Here is a 22,842-nt window from a genome sequence, read left to right as displayed (position 1 = left end):
AACCTGCAGCATTTATGCTATAGTTCTAATATGCATTACATCGGCATACATTATAAACTTCATATTACAGTGTTATAAATTTTGTTTTTCCTTATGTATACATCATGTGTTTCTGTTTCTTCATATGTCAATTAATTTTAGGTTATATCCAGACATTATGAAAAATATGTTATAGAAACTCTGGATTCTGTTATGTTCCTTGGAAGAGTATTGATTTTTTTAAAGTCATTTCCTTGTGTGTACATGATTCAGAGATCTGCCGGAGATTTAGGCAGAATTTAGAAACAGAATTTGAGGTTTTCCCTCTCTGATTCTTTCCTTTTCATAATTTTCTCTTTACTTTCCAGCAGCTTTGGTTGCCCTAAGTTCTTTCTTTTGGTTCTTGAGTCTAGTGAGATACCGTTTTCCACTGGTGTTATTCACCCCCACAGGCCACAGACTGAGGCCTGCCCTTAGGCTGAAAGCTGTAAAAAAAAAAAGGAAAATGTACCCAGTGCCATCCACTTCGTCCGTGAATCGACTCTCTTCCAGTATCTGCATACTTGTATTCACTCTCTAGCGCCTTCAAATAATTGGTTTTTTTCAATATGTTTTATCCAGAATTTATAGTTTTTATCTTTATGACGGTTGGCTCCATAAGGGCTACTTGAGCAAACCAGAAGCAGAACTCTCTCAGATGATGTGGGTTTGAAATTCCTTCTAATGTGAAAATGGGATGGGGAGGAAGGGGGACAATTTGAAGTTTCATCAACAACCTGGTGATATTCTCAGCTTCATAAGCGTTTCTGGAGTGCCTTCTGCGTTCCAGGCACTGCGACAGTGACTGAGAATACAAAGATAAAGCCCACCAGCCCTGCCTTTGAAGCAGGTTGCACTCTCACTCCAGTTCAGAGGGAAATAAAATCTTCTCTTCTTTCTGGCCCGCAAAATCTGAGCTCTTTATTGGCTTCAGCTGAAGAAAGAAGCGGTTAAATTCATTACCACAACTGACAGGGTTGGGTAGAAAGAAACAGAATTCCGTACCAGGTGGATCCTTGCCTGTGCTACTTCACTTTTGTGCCATACCAACCCCAACGATGTCGTTGATGTTTTGTTCTTCACCCTGCTCTTACAGACGAGAAAAACGAAGCTCTGAAAGGTTCAGTGTAACGTGTCTGAAGTCCCATCACTAGTAAACGGAGGAATTGGCTCTAAACTCTGGTTTCTTTCCACTTCCATTAACCAAACTTGGGAATATCCAGTCTTTACCTCATCCTTCCTCTCTGACTCTGAGCACACCAGGGGACTTCAATTTCCTTGTCTATAAAGATAAAACTCACATATGCTCTTGGTACCCAACACCCCCCTTCCAAGATAGACTAGGTGATTTAAGGATCCTTCAAATACTTCAGGTCTACAATTCAAATTCTATGAGGATGAATCACCTGCAAGGTCTTTTGTTTTAATCTAGGAATCTCTGAGTTTCAGGCAACCTGCAAATATGACCCTTGACACATCCTTCTCTGAACTTCTATGGCTCCTCTTCTACGCCTTGCTCAACATGTCTTACATACTGCCTTCCAGTGTGTGCGGTCTCTCAGGCTTTTCTCTGCAAGGATTGTAGCATCTTAGATGCAGCAATGGTCTGATCATAATAAAATATAATAATAATAAATAATAACAGGGCCTTATATCTAAAGCAGATCTTTTATTTTCCAAGCTATTTTTTTAGTCATTATTTCATTTGATCTGCACAACACTTTGGGGTCACCCTCTGTTTTCCTTTCTCCTTCTCCAAAGGAAATCCTAATTACATTGTTTAAATGTCTTTTTTGTTAACCAGAACATTATTTCTATTTTAGAAAGGCAATTGTTATGTGCCAAAGAACATAAGATCCCTAAGAGATTCTCAGTCCCTCAATGTCAGGAATTGTTTCCTGTTTTCTTTGTGTCCCAATCATCCAGCCCTGTATTTATAACATAATCAGCACTTGACAAAAATAATAGTAATAAATCTCATACTTATTAAGTTTTAATACAATATCACATTTTATAAATGATGTACAAACAAATGTCAAAAAATCAAGGCTCAAATTCTAACCCTGCCACTCGCTAGTGTCATGATTTGGCCAAGTTACTTAACCTCTCTGGGGTTCAGTTTCCTTATATGTAAAATCTGAGGAACAATCCAGGGTTGTGAGAAGTGAGGTGACATTTCAAGGAAAACCTAGTACAGTGTCTACTACAGCATGCTCTCCAAAATACTAATTCATTGGTCTTTAAGTGAGGAGAATGGCATTTTTCCCATTTTTTAAGATGTAAAAACCAAGGCCCAGTCGGGTTGACTTGTCCAAGGAACACATAAGTTGGCAGTGACAAAGATTTACTCTGGCTTCCTCTCCACTGCCTTTTAATTAGACTGTGGCTTCCCTAATCCTGATCCACATGGTAGATACTTAAAAATAATTCAAAATAATACTAGTAATATTTTCCCCCATATATAAAGACCCTACTATCCGCTAGGCACTGTTAGTTTCCATACTCACATTATTCAAACATTAACAACAACCCTGCAAGATAGCGTTTATTGCACTTGATTTACAGATGAGAACAAAAAAGGAGATTTTGAAAAGTTAGCCAGCTCACTCAAGGGCTCACAGTCAGTAAATGGCAGATCTGGAATTTAAACCCACATTCCAAGATTCATGTTCTTTCCATTGGCTCTTTTCCCTTTATGCTATCTTTCCAAAGGAAAAAGTGACAGGGAAATATGACAAATTATTGGGAAATTTTACACTATGCAATCAGTTGATGCAATGTATTCAGGGGACAAGAAAATCCATCATTTATTTTCCGCCTAATTGCCAGAGTTCTCAAGTGGTTTATCAGGCAGTGCTGTTTTTGTCCAGCCCCAAGGTGCAAAGCAGAGGAAGGATTTGGAAAGGAAGTTCACCCCAGCAATGATGGGCAAGATGGGTCCAGAGTAACAAATGTGCCATATGAGTGCCAAAGGCTCATGGGCTCCAACACTGTTTTCAGGAGGAACATGCTGAACTGAGCCATTTGGGTGTAAACATGTGTTTCTTTTCAGTAGAACCAGACCCCCCCCAACAAGCTGTTTCAGAGATAGAAGTTGGACCAATCTGTTTGCTTGTGAGGGTCGACTCCCAGCTGATGTATTTGGTTTTTCTTGGTCCTCCAAGCACATGGCCATACGGGAGTGATTGCTACAGCTTCCCCAACTTGGCAACCAAAGCTCCCAAGTGTTTACTGGGTGTGTTCAATCTGACAGCTACTTTCATCCCTCAGGAGAGACAAAGGCAGAGAGGCAAAGAAAAAAGCCAGGTAGTGGGCAAAGAAGAAAACCTAGGTCAGGCTGAAGATGGACAAGGAATTGTCAAATGACCCTGAAAATACATAGACAAGACAAATGAGATCTATTCTGAACTTCCCTGGGACTTAACCCCGGTACTGATTCAGATGTTTGCTCAGAGCTTTCGATGTAAGCTCTTCCCATGTAGAAACTTAGATATATACATCTGAGCAGCCATGTCTAACTATTGTCAAGCCATTTCTTTATAGGCCATGTTGATCACAGAGGTAGAACGGGCATGGGGTGGAATGTAACAATGCTGAGTTATACCTGAAGGGTGTTTACAGACCCATGAGCCAAGAGACCAATTGGCCACAGTGGCAAAAGCAAGAGGATGGTTTCTAATCTAAGCATTACTTTATATACTGGAGCAAAACCTTTAGCTTGTCCATGGCAGCAAAAGCAAGGCTGAGTAACTAAATGCCAGAAGACCTGGGTTCCCGTGTGACCTCTTCCCCTGTCCAGCTTTGCACCTTCGTGGCCTCAGTTTCCTCAAGTCTAGGCTTTGGGCTCTTGATACGGAAAACAGAGAGGCCACACAACATGATGCAAAGTGCATCAAATTTGGACTTGAAAGGCCCGCGGGAAGTCATCTCTCATAGCTGCCTCAATGCAGAAGTTATTTTTCAGCAATTATTTATGGAGCGTTTACGAGGCTCTGGGGAATGTGGCAAAGAGCAAGATAGAACAAATCCCTGTTCTTGTGGAGCTTACCTTGTAGACGGGTAAATAGAGAATAAGAAAATAGAGATGTAGACATGGGAGATAATTCTGATAGCAAGAAGCTCTGTGAAAAAATAAATAAATAAAGCAGGATAGGGAAGGAGGGAGGGTTTGCCATTTTCGTTGGAGTGGCCAGAGGCAAATAATATCAATCTCAGAAAGTTATTGTGGCGAAGCTAAAAGATAATGTATTTTAACAGATTACATCATGCAGCAAACGCACCATAGCATTGTTATTTTTAAATGTACCATAACACTGTTATTTTTTTTTTTGAACGGCCAAAGGGACTACTTCCCATTAGACAAGAGTGGAGTTTCCAGGCTATCTCTGTGACTGAGAAGTAAAGCCCAGTGTGCCAATGGCTGCCATTTCATCTTCCCTGGTTTCTTTCAATGCTGCCTCCTCAGATTTTGGGGTTTTTTTTCCCCATTCCTGCAGTGGGAACTTGACCTCTGGTAGCAGGAACTTAGTGAATGTGAAAGCTTCTTAGGAGCAGTGGCATGTGATGCCGCTGATGATGAGTCCGTGGTTCACCTCTGTTCCCCAGCGTTTGGGGCTCAGCGGAGGGCTCAGGGCTTGGAGGTATGAGGACTGTTTGTTTTGGAGAGATCTGTCCACCAGGTGGTAGAACCTTCTGAGTGAGGGAACAAGCCCTGAAACAATCAGGCCCGTGAACTTTCTCTGCCCAGAGCACAACAAAGGGCTCCACTGTGCAGCCACATCCTGGCCCAGAAAACACCTACAGGTGGCAATACCCAGACCGTGCCCTAGCCTGACGCTTGTGCTCAATGTTCTGACTTACATCTCTGAGAATTCATCAATTTTAGGGTTTTAGAAGAAAGCCAGTCATCCAAGAGCTGATTCTTCCTCATCAGAAGTAAAAGTCTCCGTTTGTTCAAGTGTGACTCGATGTTCGTGTTTCTAAGGAGTTTCCACCTCTATATCAGCACAAAACTTTACTGTGGGTTGTAGAACATTTGACGGAAAGGTTACAGACCGTTACTCATTGCCATAGATAGCATTATGGGAAATTGCAAAATAAGAAGAACACTTTAAATGTTTCTGGTTTTCCAGTCAACAGGTACTTTCCAATGTCATTTGAATCTGTTGTTGTTTCATATGTTTCTCACCTAAAACCTTATGTGAAATGAACTTTGCCCTAGAAACCCACAGCAACCAGCCTCCAAGATGGCCCCTAGTGATCCTTACTTCCTGCTATGCATGCCCTTGTGTAGTTCCCCTCTATACTGACTCAGTACTAATTTGTGTGACCAACAGAATAGAGCAGAAATGATGGTATGTGATTTCAGAGGCTAGGTCAGAAAAGGCACTGTGGCTTCCACCTTGACCTCTTGGATTGCTCACTCCAGGGTAAGTAAGCCGCCACACCATAGGACACTCAAGCAGCTCTGCAGAGAGGCTCACATGAAGAGTAGCTGGGGCATCTCACCTACTGGCAAGCATGTAAGTAAGCAACCTCAGAAGAATCCTCAGCCCCAGTCAAGCCTTCCAATGACCGCAGCCCTGGCCAACATCTGACTAAAACCTCATGAGATACTCTGAGCCACCATCCAGAGAAGCCACTCCAGAAATCCTGACTCACACCAACTGTGAGAGATAATAAATGATTATTGTTTTAAGCCACTAAGTTTGGGGTAATTTGTTATACAGCAAGAGATAACTAGTATAAAACCCATTCTGAGGTATCAGGATTGAATGGAAGAGACTACAGTCTGCTAAACCTACCAGGCTTGAATCTCTTCAGACCAAGTACTAGATTCTAATGAACGCTGTACCATATTGCCCTATACCACACCAGTGATTTTTAGAGAATTATTGCCTGAAATTGGCATCATATTTTGGAGTACTGATAAAGGCCCAATCTTTGCCTTTAAGACACTTGCGTGGGCATTCTAAAGGAACAAGCCTTCTGAGCATTGCCTCTGAGCATGATCTTACGATGTATGGGTCTCACATTGTCCTTATGTTCTGTAGATGACATATTGGATTTCCTATAGTTATTGGTTGAAGGCTACTGGAGAGGTGGACATCAACTCCCTGGCACTTCTGGCTTGCTATGCACCTGGCCAGAGTGGGCTCCTGCCTCCAGAGAAAGAAAGCAGACAAGTGGACACCAGCACTGGTGGTTGCAAGTTGAACCAGTGAGCTCAGAAATAGTATGGGCTGAGAGGATGTAGGTGGGGACAGCAACTGTCTGCTTCAGTTACCAACTCAAGGTCTCAGCCACAGGAAAGAGGCACAAATCTAATCATCAGAATTATGGCTACAAGATGGTTACTGAGACTTAGGAACACAATCAAACCCCAGCTCTCCAAATGGATGTTCAAGTCAGGGTCAGACTAGGAGCAAAGGCTCCCTAGACCTGATGGTAAGTGTGAGCTTCCTAAATCATTCTTGCTGGGAAGAAAAAGGAGGAGGCTTAGAGTCTGTCCCTCAGCCCTAACCACAGGCACAAGATTCACTGGGCTCACCCTGTTGGGACTGTGCTACCACTTGATTTCCTTGCTGCTAGTGCTCACCTGAAACAGCTCTTCCTACCGTGGAAGGGATATCCTATTTAAGGGACAAGTCGGTCATTTAGAAATAAACTCAACCAAGAGCTTAAAAAGTTCCAAAGGACACATCCCTCCTCTTAAGGAAATCAGTGAGTTAAAGGATGGCCCAGCACACAGTAGGCGCTCAATAAATGTTAGACCAATTTCTCCCCAGCCCCTGCATCCTCTGACTTAGGACTCCCAGGCAGGAACAGAGCCACAGAGCTAATCTATATCTGCCTTCTGAGCCTTCTTGTATCTTAACAAAGAAAACACAAGGCTGGCCCAGTGGCATAGCAGCTAAGTTCGCACGCTCTACTTTAGTGGCCTGGGGTTCACAGGTTTGGATCCCGGGCGTGGACCTACACACCACTCATCAAACCATGCTGTGGCGGTGTCCCACATACAAAATAGAGGAATATTGGCACAGATTTTAGCTCAGGGCCACTCTTCCTCAAGCAAAAAGAGGAAGATCAGCTACAGATGTTAGCTCAGGGCCAATCTTCCTTAAAAAAAAAAGAAAAAGAAAACACAGACAGTGACACTGAGCCCTCCATGTGTAGTGGTACTGCCTCTTCACTGGGAATCCCTCCCCTTTGGTAAAGGGTTGTTTCTGGGGCCCCAGTAGCTTGAGACAGGTAAACAGGATAGAACATGCCAGAAGATCTACCATGGGGAACGAACCAGCAGCTTGGGCATGGATTTGAGGAACCACTTGATTTCCTCATCACTAGCCCAGTGGTTCCATGATACTTCACACTCAGGGTCACACTAGAAGAAAAATGTTCCTCCAAAGTCCCCCAGCCTTCCTTCTAATGTACTGTGAGGCAGGGACTTAGGTAAGAAGGAGCAGGGGCAGGATGCTCTTTGTGTGTCCTTTTTTCTCGTGCATTTGCTTGTCTGACTTCCACCTCCAGAGGGCACTGATCTTCAAAAGACTAAACCCAGACTCCAAGCCGAGCACTGCAGAACACCAGCTGTTCACCCACAGGGAAGGGAGATCCTCAGCAGTTGTTAGTTCTCTGTGAATAATTGCCTGGCGAAATTGAGCCAGAGGCTTTACTAGCACTTAGAAATAGAGTATCTTTCCCCAAATAGTATAAGGAAGTCCCAAGCCATGGTTTCTGCTACTCTTCATGTCTTCCTTTTAGGGAGGTTCCATCACCTCCCCACTACTAGCCCCATGCATCTAGTAGGCTTTCTCTGGAAATAACCCGAGATTTCCTGGTCATGTTTAGTATCTGGGTAACATCAGAAAGTAGAAGAAACCTGGTGGCCCAGAAGCCAGTCCAGAGATGTTCAAGGCCACCAAGAGGCAGCTGTGATGATTCAAGACTATGTGTTGACAAATAAGGATGGAGGTTTTTTGTTCATTTGCTTGTTTTTTGAGGAAGATTCGCCCTGAGCTAACATTTGTGCCAATCTTCCTCTATTTTGTATGTGGGTCGCCACCACAGCAGGGCTGCTGAAGAGTGGTGTAGGTCTGCCCCCAGGAACAAACCCAGGCTGCCGAAGCAGAGTGCACCAAACTTAACCACTAGGCCATGGGGCCATCCCCAAGGATGGAGATTTTAGAGTTTAGTAAACCTGGTTTCAGACCCCACCTCTCCGTGTTACTACCTGTATGACTTTGGATAAGTTACACAACCATATCTCAGCCTGTCAATGGAAATGATAATTAACCTCATAATATTTTGGCATGGAATAAATTCATTTGGACATATAAAAAGCTAGCACTATGCCTGGCACAAAATAGGTGCTTTCTAAGTATTAGTTCCTTCTCCACCATCCTTCTCTCTGCCTTTAATAATATTATACAGGATGGACGGATTCCTACAAGTTTTCCTACAGAAGCTTCAGTCACTTATTGAATCCAATTTTTGCCCCCTTAAAAAATAAACACTTTTCATTTGTCTCGCGTCTCCCAAACAACAAGCAAGAGTGGAGGCCACGTGAGAGTCAGAAAGCCAGCTAACCTAGAGGCCCTGGGGCTGTCTTTATTTTCATACCCTGACTCCTGTGGAGTTGGGGGGAGTTGGCAGAGTCCCCAGGACAGATCAATCTTTGGGGAGTGAGACTGGAAACTTACTTAGTGGGAAATTCTCCTATAATGTGAGGCACTCTGCTTCCCCATCCCCACCTCAAGTGCCTTATATCCTTCAAAGATGATACGAAAGCCAAATTTCATGAGGAGTAGAGGAAGTTCAGAAACAGATCTTGAGTAAATGTACCTTCCTTGTGTCCCAGATGGTCCTCAGCAAGTCACTGAGTTGGTGCCACGGAACAGGCCCAGTTCTAAATCCTGAGACTGCCAGGACATTGTCCTCATGATCTTTCTGTCTACCGAGGGAGACAAACAATAAACAAGAAATGACAACATCATGCAATAAGCTGTATGTGTTTGGAGCCAAGTATCACATGTCTAGGACTGAAATTATAAGAGATGGGGATCTGGGCTATGTAGAGGATTACCCACATCCTTCATCACTCTCCATCTTTGGCTGCCAAGATCACTTGTCTGGGCTGAACCTTCTTTGAATTCCATCCCTGTCCTATCATGTGATTTCTGTCCCTCAGCTTAGTTGTCTTAAGGAAGGGCCAGAAATTAGACTTAGGATACTACAGAGATAGGTCTAACTAGGGCCTAAAGAGAAGGAAAATGTGAAGAAAATTGGACTTTTTAAATTTTTTAAAAATGTGTTTTTAGAATTTATTCTGAGGCTCTCATTACAAAACTGAAGCAATCTTAAAAAAAAACAAAAAACAAAAAAAAACACTGGCATTTACCAACCATCCCAGTTTGTCTGGGACTGGCCCACTCTTAGCACTGAAGTTCCACATCCTGGGAAACCGTTCAGTCCAGGACACACTGAAACAGTTGGTCACACTAGCTCTGTTCTGAACACAGAAGCACTAGCGCAGCAAAGAAAACATACTAACCTGTGCTTAAGCCCTGAACCATTAATGCATAAAATCATCATCAATCTACAAAGTCCTAGTTGCTTCCTGAGTATGCTTGGGGAGATCTGTGATATTTAACAAATACGAATATTGATAAGCAATGGATGAATATGAGACTGTACTCAAGAATACAAGAAATTGTGGTATCTCGTTCTTGACAAAGTTGCCTAGAGCATAGCCTTCTAAGTTACTGAGAGCAGCTGGAATTTACATTTTCCTGGAGAAGCTTAACAAAACAGCATAAAGTTTAATAGCACGGGCATTGATATATGACAGATCTGACCTCAATTCACCGCTTTATGCTTACGCACTGTGTGACCCAAAGTAACTGTCTTAACCTCCCTGTGCATTAATTTCCCTTTCTGTAAAACAAAATTATCACAGTACATGGAATATAATAACTACTCAATAAATATTAATTGCTATCAAAAAAACAAAAGCAGGAACAAAAACCTAGCATTTTATTCCCTCTGGGGTATGAAGTAGAGTTAATAGGGCCTAAGAGTTAGATCACTCATGAAAACAAGTTTGCCATGAAAATCTTAGGAACATAGCTTTAGGTCAATTTTGGGTACGGTTATATTTTCGTATATTCCCACAGCTGAAAAAGGCCTTGGGCTGACTATCTTCATTGGCCCCTCCAGTTTCATCCTCCATCTTTTTCTCCATCCTTCTTTGCACCCTTGGAGGCCAGCCTGGGTGGTCTGTATCAGTGGACTTCCTGGCCTTCTGGATTCCAGTTGGATTTGGCTCAAACCAGCTGGTTGTTTCTCTCAACTGAAGGTCATAGCTCATGTAAAGAGGCCATCTCCACCCAGCCCACTGTGGGAGATCAAAATTTGGCCACCCTGAAATATATCTCTTTACCTTGATTGTTTTCTCTGAAGGACATTTGACCTCCCCCACTAACTGCCTAAAGAATTTGACATGGTGGCTCCTTCCTGGAACAGATCTTCCATCTGATGGCTGTAATATAATGTAAAATAGATGTTACAATAGGAAAGGCACCAACAAGCCCATCTTATCAGAAATTCTGTCTCTCTGGCCACATTCTCTGGATGGCCCTTCGAGGAGTTGCCAGACAAACATTTACATTTATAAGGGAAATCTCCATTTGTAAAGGTATCTCCCTCTCTGTTTGGAGAAGAGAGGGGGATGAGCTCATTTCTAGTGACTTATCAATGTGGAAGGTGATGACTTAAATCTGCATAATAACCTTACTCTTGTTTACTGTGCTTTAGTGGTAATCTCCTGTAACTGACTCCCCCACCCCCAAAATCCTCCTTTGTCATTGGCTGAAAATGATATTTAAGACGAGAATTTCTGCTATTGTGTGGAGAAACGCAGTGTCCCTGCTTTCTCCCATGTATACATGTTATTAAACTTGGTATTATTTTCTCCTGCTAACCTGTCTTGTTGATTATTTGGCCAGCCAGAAGAACCTTAAGGGAAAGGGCAGAGAGAGATTCTCCCTCTTCCCCCGACACCTCTCTGTCTCCAGGTTTCGGGGCCTGCACTTCTCTCACTCCTTCAGGCTTAGAGATGCTAATGGTTGCCCCCTGTGACCAGCTTTAGGGTTCTACACCATCCTTTGGGGTTTCCCAACAGCCTGACCACACATTTGTAAATCATCCCTTTGTAAACTCTCCTCCTTTTTTCCAACTGAATGTGTCTTTTGTTTTCTGCTGGAATGCTGACAGATACAAACATCAAGAGAACATCTAGCTCTGATTTCCAAACACAAGTTTGGCAACAATTCTGGAATGGCCACATCAGAATCACTTAGGAAGCTTTTTGAAAATACAGATTCCTCACACCTGGTGGACCTCACACCTGGAGTACTAATTCAGTGTCTTGAGTGAGGCCTCGCACTCCGTTTTTCTCACCGCTCCCCTGCTAATTCTGTTGCACAGCCAGATCTGGGAAGAGTTCACTGCTGAGGCCTCTGTTGCAGCTGGGCCCTCTTTCCTCATCAGGCTTTCTCGTTCTTACTTCACATTTTAGTCTCTTCAATTTCATTTTGGTTATAAACAAAAAACACAGCACATACAAAAACTATATATATGTATATATATATATACTGTATAAAGATAATCTCCATAAAGGTAGAAATTTGGGCCTATTTTTTCAGGTCTAGAGCATTACCTGGCACATAGTTGGCACTCAATAAATATTTGTTAAGTGAATGTTGAATGAATAATTTATTAAGAACATTTGCAAAACTGTACAGGGCTTAGACAAGTTCAAGTTTGTGACCTCAAGACGGGATGACCTAAGCTCTATATGTGATTAAGATCTAAACAAACAAGAAGTAATCCTGATAGAGAAAGATGTATTCGTCATCAAAGCTGAGTAAGTTGCTGAGTATAGGTATAATTTCAAACTAGTGGCTTTCCTGGAATTTTCTCCCATCTGTCCTTCAAGCCTGGTGTACATGGTACTAGACAGGGTGGCTTATGCTAAAAGCCAGGAAGCTACTGTAGACATCAGTCAAGGCCATGAGGAGGTACTTTTGAGTGAAAACCCCAATTTTAACGTCCCCCTACCCCATACTATTACACACATCCAAAGTACTCACCGCACCATTTTTAACCCAGAGGTTGCTGTACATTTCAAATTGAGTTTTCAAAATAAATTTCTGTGCAAAATAAAAGCCCCTCTTTAGGCACATCTTTCCTACCCCCTACCTAGTCCTACCTAGTCCTCAGCTGTTCCTAATTGCCAAAGGGGACTTGTCCTTTCCCTTGACTCCCCACTTTCTTTATCTTTTTGAGCGGCTAACAGAAAAATCTCTTGGCTTACATTCTTCCGACAGTATCCATCAGTAAAATTTCTAGACCAAATTTACTTGAACACATTTGGGTGGAAAGCATTCTAGAGTAAAAACACACTTCATCTCTTTAAACAACTTGTACTGAGCGTACCCTTTGTGAACAGCATCTTTTCTAAACGACCCCTGGTCACCATTATGATAATCAATTATTGATTTTAAGGTATTTTAAACCCATTCACTGCCTAGGAGCCAAGAAGATGTACAGAGATACTTGATCCTTTTATAACTGGCCCCAACCTGATGCATTTTGTTGGTCTGATGTCTGCTCTTTACAGCTTTTCTGTCGCCTCCATTGCTGATTATGGCTTGCTGTTGTCAGGATCCTTGCTCCTAAAGGTCAGGTTGCCAAAAAAGACCTCTCTGGGTAGGTGAGGGGTCGCTCAAGGCTTTTACACAAATGTATATTTCTGCCCCAAGTTATGCAGAAGCTGATCAGAGAGGAATCTTCACAATTTGAGAGGTGTCCTGAAATGAGAAAGTTCTAGGAATTAGCAATAAACTGATAATTCATCAGACGTCTACAAATATTTTTAAAGATTTGAAGAAAAGATTAAGAAATTTGTGCTATTTAACTTAGAAAATAAGTTTGATGATGATTAGATCCTGCTTTTGAACTATTTGTTACTTTTTGGAGAATATGCAGTTCTGATTAGAAAAAAGGAGACTTACAATGGACAAAGAAAAAAAAAAATGACTGTGAAAATTACTTGAAATGCCCTTCTAAGGGAGATATAGAATCACCAGGCCTTGCAATCTCTATAGTTAGCTTGACTTACTAAAGTTACATGTACTCCTGCCTGAGGACAGGCGGATGGACTCAACGGATTCTCCAATTTCCTTCTAACCTTAGAATTCAGAAATATTTTCCCATGCTCCTCCTACAACTTTATACATGTTTAAGGTATGTTGTCCATAGGTTCACAGTTAGGTCCAATCTCTTTCATAGCTTGGTTTCTGTTGGAGTGTTACAGAGAAGCGAAGCCATCCACCGTCTAGGAGACACAGGAGAAATGGAATTCAAGACTTTTAAAATATAGTAATCTTTTTGGAAGTACTTGAACTATAAAATATCCTGACTCCGTTATCCTGGTACCAGTTTCTCAGTAGCTTCTGAGACACTCCTTTGCAGTAGACAATGGGGAAGTATGAAATATTAGGATGAAAACCAGGGTTTAGCAGAATACCTAGTACCGTCTTTGTTGTTGTTAGTGCCGTCAAGTGGATTTCAACTCCTAGCAACGCTGTGTACAGCAGAGCAGAACCCTGCCCGGGGTTTTTACTCCATCCTCTCACCTTCTTGCAGTATATCAGACAATTTTCCACTGCTATTCATAGGGTTTTCACAGCCACTTTTTTCGGAAGTGGGCGGCCAGGTCTTTCTTCCTAGTCTGCCTTAGTCTAGAAGCTCTGCTGAAACCTGTCTACCATGGGTGACCTGCTGGTATTTGAAATACCAGTGGCAGAGCTTTCAGCATTGCAGCAACATGCAGCCACCATAGTCTGACAACAGACAGACGGGTGGTGCGGGTCCCTGAGAACCTGGCCCATAGCAGTGAGAGCCCCTAATCTTAACCACTAGACCACCAGGGCTGGCTGAGTATCTTCTATAAGATACCAAGTACATACACTTATATATGAAGAAGCATGGCATCTTGGATTAAGTTTGGGCCCCTGAGGTCCTAGTCTTTTCTCCTTTATGGAGAACTCTAAGATGTTCTTGGCACATTACTTCACCTCTCAATGTTGCACTTCCCTCTATGAGACGTGGGTCTATTATTCTCAGATTTCATATTTGTATCTCAAGAGCCAAAATTCAAGCAGTGAAACATAGAATGACTGTCCCTTGGGCACCTAGAATTGGTCAAGCAAGGTATGTGCTGTTCGAGAAAAAATGTCCTCCCATAACTATCTGAAGGCCTCCCTTGCCCGCTAAGGCCCTCCCTTAACTTAGTCATCACTCCACCTAGTTCTAGAGGAGGAGTCATTAAACAAATGATTCAAAACATTTTCATTGAAAAATAATAATAAAACTGACAATGCCTTCCTTTCATGCCACAACAGGAAAATCCCCATTGCCAGGGAAAAAGCTGGCTTTTACCTGCCCGAATTGGCAAATGGGGCCCACTGTCACGGGAGAAGTTTGTCTGTGGTGCTGCCGTGGCTGAGAAAGGTCAAATATACCCTTAGAGAAACTGTTTGGTTTAATTGCTGAGAAGTCAACCTAGCCAAAACTGCTTGCGTTTAGCAATTTTTGTTGATTATAGTTCTCTGAGTAAACAGCAGGTGACAGAAGACAGCAAGGAAGAAAACCGGCTTCGAGGCCAAAGGGGGTAAAAAAAAAAGCATAAAAAGAACCACCTCATCCTTCCATTCTCACAAATACACTGGTTTCAGGCTGATCTGCCAATTTTCAGGTATAGCAGGCATTGAATATCCTTGGTCGGAGCTCCAATTGGGACAGAAAAATCATGGAATTTTGGAGCTTTAGAGATCATATAGTCTATCTCTTTTATTCTACAGATGAAGAAAAAGACTCATGGTCTGTGTCTTCTCAGTGACTGTAAAGTGACTTGCTGAATGTCTCAGAAACTGAGTCAGGATTAGAACTCAGGTCTCCTAATCCCGTATTCTTTCCATATGTTGTTCAAGGAGCTTTCTGGACTAATGGCCCAAATTACGGAGCACAGGGTTTAGACTAGACCCACTTGTGGAAGGGAGGGGAGCAGTGGAATATCAACTTTTATAGGGACCTCTCACGGAACTAAATGGTCTTCCAACGTAGACTTCCAGTACTCCAAAGACAGCACATCTGCCAGCCTTGGTATCCTGGTTTCCAACACTTTCACACAGTCCACTGTAGCCTTTCAGAGAGCCAGTGCCTCAAGTGGTCACAGCCATCGTAGCTGGCCCAGGAGAAGAAGCCAAGACACCATTTATCTTTGGCTTCCAGAACTAGCCCCTGTGCACTGATAGGGCAGGAGAGGATAAGCGTACAAGCAGAGTAAAACGGAGGAGCCTCCCGTGGCCCCTTCTTGTCATTGTTGCTGTTGCCTCTGGGCCACGAACACCTCAAAGTGTCAACCATCCCCTTTCTATGATTGGCCTCCTCTTTAGGTGTCAGCCCAAGCTCTTCTCTCAAGCTACACTTCTGTATCTCTAGTGGTCTGCTGATGTTTCCATTTGCATGTCCTCTATCACCTCATGCTCACCAAACCTGGAATTGAACTCATTCTTCCCCCTGAAAGATGGGCTTCTCCATTTCTGTTAAAAAAAAAAAAAAAAACAAAAACACTACTATTCTCCCAAAAGTAACTCTCTGACTTACTTTTTAATCCAGTTCCCCTTTCCCACTCCCACTTGGCATATCAGTTGGTCCCTGAGTCTTACCATGTCTCCCTTTGTAAAGTCTTTCTTTTAGTGCCTACATCTTAGGCCTGGAGTGCTGGAACAAATCTCTAGCCCTGGACTCCTCCTTACCTCTACATCTACCTTAATCCATGCTGCATGCTCATTGCATATGAGACAATAAATTTCTGTTGTTTAACCACCCAGTTTGTGGTATTTTGTTACGGTAGCACTAGCAAACGAACACGCTGCCTGTCCTCCCTGTGCAGCTCTAGAGCATACTCCAACATTACGTACCTCCGTGCCTTGGCTGGTTTCTTTGCATGGAATGCGCACCACCCCACTCTTTTGTCTGATTTGGTAAACTGTTCATTCTTTAAGATTTAGCTTAAGTGTCCCTTCTTCTGTGATTCCTTCATGGAACATTCCCTCCCAAGGCAAAATTGATCTCTTCCTCCTCTCTCGTGACCAGCTGGGACTCATACATTCCTCTCATAGCACACAGCACGTGGAGTTGCAATTACCTGCCAGCTCTGCCTTTGCTTTCAGACTGTTGTTCTCAGTCTTTGCTGCATATTAGTGTCTCCCTATGTGATTTTTTAATACCGATACTCTCAGACCCTACCCCCGAGATTCTGATCGGATGATCTGGAGTGGAACTCCAGCATCAGTGTTTTTCAATAGGCCCCCAAGTGGTTCTAACATGCTCTAGGATGAGAACCACTGTATTGGACAGTGCTCCTGAAGGATAGGGTTTCTGCCTTATTCTTTGATCTGCTATCTCCCTGGACAGTGGCTGGCCTCAAGGAAGCCACTTACTAAGTGTTCATTGAACTGGGTGAAGGAGCCCAGGCCCTCTGTCTGTCCTCTGTTTTTCGCCCCATTTCTTCTCATTTGACACCTTCGCCTCTCCTCAAGAAAACACCTGAAACAAACTCTCTGTAAAATGCCTATTTGAGGTTTAGAGAATTAGACTATCTGAAAACAGCAGAGGTGGGGGGACATAAAAGTATGGTAATGGTATTTTAAAATAAGATGAAAAAAAATTCAGAAGCAGCTTATTTTAAATATCCATTTCCCCACTTTCTAATATTTAAAGCAACATCTTTTCTCTTTCTGAACACAGAACATGGGACAGTGTCTCATCAAAGCAACATTTCTCCTACTCCCGCTCTATGCCTTTTCCCTTGAGGGACTTCAGAAAGGAAATGCAACGCTCTATTTATGCCGTTCTAATGTTCTCGACCAGTCATCCCTCAGCAAAAATAGATAAGAAGATCTGGGACCCCCAAGTTTCCCCTCCTAGCGCCCCCCTTTATCTCTTCTCAGATACTCAGTGTCCTCAAAAGTCTTTCTCCCTTTCTTCTCCCTCTATATAAACACTAAGGTGAAAATAACTGATAAAGGGCTATTTGCTTTAACTTTTCCTGGGGATAAAACTAATACATGTTCCTTATACAAAGTTTATAAAATACAAAAAAAAAACATTAAAAATAAAAATGATTGGTACCCACCATGAAGAATTAACAACCATTAAGATTTTGGTATGTTTTGTCATACACTACATATCTATGTAAGGAAAATGTTTCCATAAATATATATAATGTATATATGGGGAAGTGTATATGTGTGAGAGAGAGAGAGAATAAAGCACATATTGACTCTCTTATGATGAGGAGACCTGTCTTCACACCGTGCTAACTTGCTTCTTTATATACTCAAAGAATAAAAATTCAACCCCACAATGCATTAAACTGAAGATGTTCCTGAAGATTCCAAAGAGAAGATGGAAGAGGGTTCTCACCTTGCTCACCCACAGCTCTGATCATCATCATCTGCCACTCCTTCTCAACACCCTGCCCAACTTCATTTCCCTTGGCACCAGCCTCCCCAGGCTCAGATCTGTCTCCCAGCTTCTCCAGGTTTCCTTTCTTAGGCTCTGCAATTTAGCTCACTTTTCATTCCTTCAAGCTGATATTCCCACACCTATCCTCTAATTAGGTGGAAAAGGACCCTCTGGCTCCTAGGATATGCCATTTTAGAAAGTAGTAGGAGATTATTAATATAAAAAAGAGAGAGAAAAAGAGAGAGGAAGGAAGGAAGGAAGGAAGGAAGGAAGGAAGGAAGGAAGGAAGGAAGGAAGGAAAGAAGGAAGGAAGGAATCCTGGAACAAATATAATACACATAATTTTAGAAGACCCTTAGGTCACGTTACCTACAATTTTGCACCCTTATTTTTAAGTTCAACACTATATTAGGATAGCTATCCTCTTTTTCATTAGAAGCTAAACTGAAAGTTAAAGGGATGGAATCACAGAGTGAACGTGCAAACTGCAGCCCGCTGGTCTTGGGGGGATTTGGGGCGCAAAGGACTTGCTCTTAGTCCGGGGACATTTCCTAGGTGAGAGCACAGGCCTTATTTAACACAGACTTTCCCAGCGATGTAGGTATACGGTGTCATTTTTACTGCAGTTATTTGTAAAAGATGTTGGCTTCATTTGGTGAGGACCAGTCTAAAGTCCTGTTCTTGAGTAAATGAGAAAGGAGTCCTGAAAGACACAGTGCCCCACAGGAGCCCTTCTTTTGGAGGTGAATGACTAGACCTTCCCAGACTTACACACCTTAAACATGATCCGATGACAGATGAAACTACAAAGACATGAGGAGCTCTTGAACAAAACCCAGATATACTCCATACTCTGCAGTACTGCTGGTAGGAGGCTGTTTGAATATTGGAGGTGAGGACGCACAGCGAAAAGTATTCCAGGTGAATATAAAACTACAAAAGGAGCAAAATTATGCTCTTCTTCCTCTCAACTGGCCATTAGAGAGGATTCGGCAACCCTCTAGAACAGGGGTTGATAACCACAGCCCACAGGCCAAATCCAACCACTCATTTGTTTAGTACTGTCTCTGCTGTACTCACAGCACAATGGCTAAATATGACAGAAACCATATGGTTCACAAAGCCTAAATATTACCACTTTGTCCTTTGTAGAAAAAGTTTGCTGATCTCTGACCTAGAGAAATTCTTTCCAGTTCCAGGGACTCTGAAATTTAGGATTCCTAGTGTGTTTTGGTTGTAGCTGTTCTTTTCTGGTGGAGAGGCAACTTCCGTCTTGGGGGAAGGGAGGAAGAAGTCCCACTATTCCAGTGGGGGTAGGCAGGTTTGCCTCAGAGTCTAAGACTTTGGGCCTGTTAGGACAGAGTCTGTAAGAGGAGGAGGGAACAGGTTCCTTAGAATCAGATTAGGAATCAACTTCCTCCGATATCAGCCCACCCTCCACACCCATAGCCATAAAAACACACCTTATCCACCTTCTGTAGGAATCAAAGGCATTAGACAGCAAAAGGAGATTTTACAAATCACAAAGCTTTCTATGAGGGATTTGTTCTTAAAAAATAACGTAGTGTGGTGGAGAAATGCTCTGTCTCTGAAGCCAGAGAGGCATGGACTTGAGTTTGACTAGCTGAGTGACCTGGGGCAAGTTACTCCACCTCTTGAAACCCCAGCTTTATCATCTGAAAAATAGGAAGAATAATAGTAGCCTCCTCATGGAGTTGTTATGAGAAGTCGATTAGATAGTGTACGAAAAAGATTTATCACAATGCCCAACACATTGACAGTGTTCAGTACGTTAGCTGTTATTTTTACGAAGACGGTCCTCTGGCTGACTTATGGACTAGGAGCGCTGTCATTGTAATTTCCTAAAGGTTTTTTAAGCATTATTATTAATGGGGCTGGAAATTTTTAGGCAAGTAATAAATTATAGTAATAAAGATTTAGGTTATAGATTAACAAATGGAGCATCTTTAAAACTTGTTTGATTGAATCCATGAGAAGAAATACATTTTATAATGAAACCCATCACATACACATGTTTGTGTGTGTTTATAACTAAAAACAAGTGTTCGTGAAATAATGCATAACCTTCCTACAAGCAGAGTACACTTTGATGTTTTCTACTATTTTTTAAAATGGTGCACATAATCCACACAATTAATTTTACAACCCACTAGGGGGTTGAGACCCACAGTTTGAAAAACATGCACCATGGGTCCATCAAACTGAAAGTCCTGAGGCTTGAATATCTCTCATCTCTAACACAACCATTCTTTGCAATTTTGAGAACTATAACATCATCCATTATCACTTGTTTTATGTTTTTATATCTTGCACTCTTAATTATATCTTTTGAAGTCAAAACAAAGTTGTATGCTTTCTTAGAATCTTGTGCAATTTTCTATCATACTGGTGGAAACAAAAAAGCTCTCAAAAATTGTCTTTGAGGTGCAATGGAATTTATATTTGCAGAAAATTTAAGAAATGGATTGTTCTGCTTCCACGGGAAATTTTATTACACAAGTGAAAGAAGATAATCAGATGCCAAAATTATCTCTGTATTAAGATCTACAGCAGGATGTGAAAGTTTCTCAGAGAAGAGATATTGAGCAAAATATACAAGAAAAAAAAAATACAGCCAGTCCTACTAGTTCCTATTTCTACCTCCCCCCGCACTGCGTTGCTAATGACAATTGCTAGAGGGCTGGATGCCAATGACTTCTCACCAAGTAGTTTAAGATTTTCTGTTCTGTCTTGACTCTTCCCTCTCTAACGCTACCCTTTCAAACTTTCTAAATTATGATTCCCTCCGTCACTGACAGAAACACAACCAGTGTCCACTGTTTTTGCCTGGGTGACTTAATCAGAACTGTACGATTGTGAAGATCCCAGGAAGAGAATCCAAGACTCCGGGGCAAACTTGAGCTCCAGGATCCACCTGCATTCCAGAGCCACACCGTGCATTCAGCGCATTCAACTGCCCACAGTCCTGAGCCGGACGAGACCAGCTTGCAGAATTCCAAATCCTGAGACCTCCTTTCCTTTCTATTTCACACATATTTTCTAACCATAGTCCCTATAATCTGTCGACCTTTGCCTCCATTGGAATTTCTAAATAAGCTATACATGCTCGGCCAGGTTAGGGAACTGGTATAGTGGTGACTCCTTTTTTTCTCTCTTCTTTCTTCTAATTTGCTGAATTCCTTATCTTTTCTTCAATGAATTTTGAGGTGAGGGATATCAAAAAAATTGCTTGAGAAAAATGATACTCTTCTCCCTCTTAAAATTTTGTGGAGCTTGTGTAGGAGAATTCATCACAGCTGCTGTGTTCATAGCTGAGGATCAAAGGCAAGGTCAGGAGAACAGGACACCTTCATGTAGAGCTGTGATTAGAGGGAAGATAACCTGGGTTCAGGTCCTTCCTCCCTTTGTTATTTTGTAGCTGTGTGACTCTAGAAAGGTGCCTTACCCTACCTAAGTTTCAGCCCTTGTATCAGGAAAACAAGGCTAATAATAGTATATTACTCACAGCGTTGTTGTGGGGGAGTACATATTCATGACGAGCACTTGACTTGCTTGCTGGTCCCAGCCAAGCACACAACAAGCATTATCATTATTATTATCATTATTATTATTGCCATAGTCCTCCTCCCCCAAAGCTAGAGCTCCTACAGGAAGAAACTTCTGGAGGTGATGGAAATGTCTATTATCTTGACTTTGGTTTCGCAAGTGTATGCATATGTTCAAACCCATCAAATTGTATACATTGAATATGTGCAGGGTTTTTTTACATATCAATTACAGCTCAAGAAATCTGTTAAAAAAAAAGTTGGGCTGGCGTGCGTGGAAAATATGGATGGGGCACCAATAGCATCTGTTTCTGTTAGAAACTAAACTATGCTATTAATAAATATGTTTAAAAAGGATTTCTGATTAAACAGTAGAAATGGCAAAAAAGAAACAAACAAAAAAACAAAACAAGCGAAAAACCCACAAAAGCCATAGCCCATAATCCTGGATAGAAGGAGGACTCCAGCAGCTTCACCTCCAGTCCCTCCAAGAATTTCCCACCAATGGACAGCCAGTCCTCTGACTGGAAGCTATGGGAAAGACCTCCAAGAAGATGTGACCTAGTGAATGTCCCATAATGGATCCTCAAAACAAACTGGCCTGCGGCTGCAAACAAACTCCCCAGGGCCAAGGGGTCCCAGGAGTTCCCCTGCCCTTCCTGACAATCCCTGAAAAGCACACTGTCATGATGGAGCGAGGCTGAGTGAAAGAGTGTCCCTGAAGATTCCCCACGTCATTTGGGGAGAGGTTCTCATGACATGGTTATCAGCAGCAGATAATCAGAGGCAGGATAAGGAGAGTGGGGCTGCAGCTCATGTTTTGCAGCATCACCCAGATTTCCCCAGACTCCACAACTTTGACCCTACGTCCTAGAACCACGAGCTGGGAACACATGAACTGGGAACAGGGGGTCACATATCTCCCCAACTCCCAGAGTTTCCTGCCAAGCTTCCTGGTGGCTGGGAACGCTTTGCAGGCCCCTAAGGAGGTATGAAGTCTGGTCCCAAGTTCACCAGGCCTATTGAAAAGATAACTTCCTGCCTGGGATGCTCAAGGTAGACCACCTATAATGAGGAGGGAGAGACCTTCAGATGTCCCGAGGCCAGCTCTCTGCTCTTTTGAATGCCGTGGGTGGTATCTCAGCCCTTAGAGGGAGAGATGAAGTAAATGGTGACCTCTGGCTGCTCTCTCAAACCACATTAGTCTAGGAAAAGTTTTCACAATATAGATGTTGGAAACTGATTATCTAAGCCTTAATCTGAAGAAATAGAGCTGCAGACACATGTCATAACAACACTTCTGCATTTCCCAGTCTCCAACATTTTGGCCCTGAGCCTTGAAGACCCTGGAGGCTGAGAATAGCAAAACAAGATATTTTGCCTCATGCTGAATTCTCATCTCCTACAATTTCCTGTGAAATCTGTAGCTGTTCTCTATGCCAAGGCTTCACAAGGCACACAGCCACATCTCAGACTGGGAAGGACTCTAGGGATCATGGGGGCCATACCCCTGCCTCTTGGGAACTACACTCAAATCATGAGATAATGCTCGTGGCTTTGTGAATTTGGCTTCCCTTAAACATCTTCTAGACCCTTTCCAGGATGAAGCTTTCATGGATAACACGGTTGGACATTCTGATGCAGAGTCAGAAGGGAGGAG

This window comes from Diceros bicornis, chromosome 14, assembly GCF_020826845.1.
Source record: "Diceros bicornis minor isolate mBicDic1 chromosome 14, mDicBic1.mat.cur, whole genome shotgun sequence".
NCBI classification, from domain to species: Eukaryota; Metazoa; Chordata; class Mammalia; order Perissodactyla; family Rhinocerotidae; genus Diceros; species Diceros bicornis.
This window is presented reverse-complemented; position numbering follows the sequence as displayed.